Source organism: Zerene cesonia, chromosome 15 (genome assembly GCF_012273895.1).
Source record: "Zerene cesonia ecotype Mississippi chromosome 15, Zerene_cesonia_1.1, whole genome shotgun sequence".
Lineage (NCBI taxonomy): Eukaryota > Metazoa > Arthropoda > Insecta > Lepidoptera > Pieridae > Zerene > Zerene cesonia.
Window position 1 is genome coordinate 5,965,373 of NC_052116.1, and position 280 is coordinate 5,965,652.

The window sequence follows — 280 nt, forward strand, 5'->3', positions numbered from 1 at the left end:
TTCCCGTACCGGGAATCGAACCCGAGCCTCCTGGGTGAAAGCCAGGTATCCTAGCCACTAGACCATACGGGAGTTGTGAGAGTGAATAAAATATACATACAGATATTAAAATATAAGTAAAATTTTATTCTATTCTTTAATTTATCAAACAGCCTAAAGAATAAAACTTATTGAATTCTTTTAATTCACCAAACAAAAGAATCAATGTGATGAGATCAAAACTAATATCTTCACCATCACTGTAAGCGACATCTAATGTCGAATTAAAAGATTAAATAAA

The 280-nt window shown here is 32.5% G+C and overlaps 1 non-coding gene across 1 annotated transcript; it reads right to left on the reverse strand.

Annotated features, from left to right (window-relative positions):
- Nucleotides 1–72, reverse strand: Trnae-uuc. The gene has a single exon. It is a non-coding gene; the product is annotated as a tRNA-Glu (tRNA).
- Between the last annotated feature and the right edge of the window lie 208 nt (nucleotides 73–280).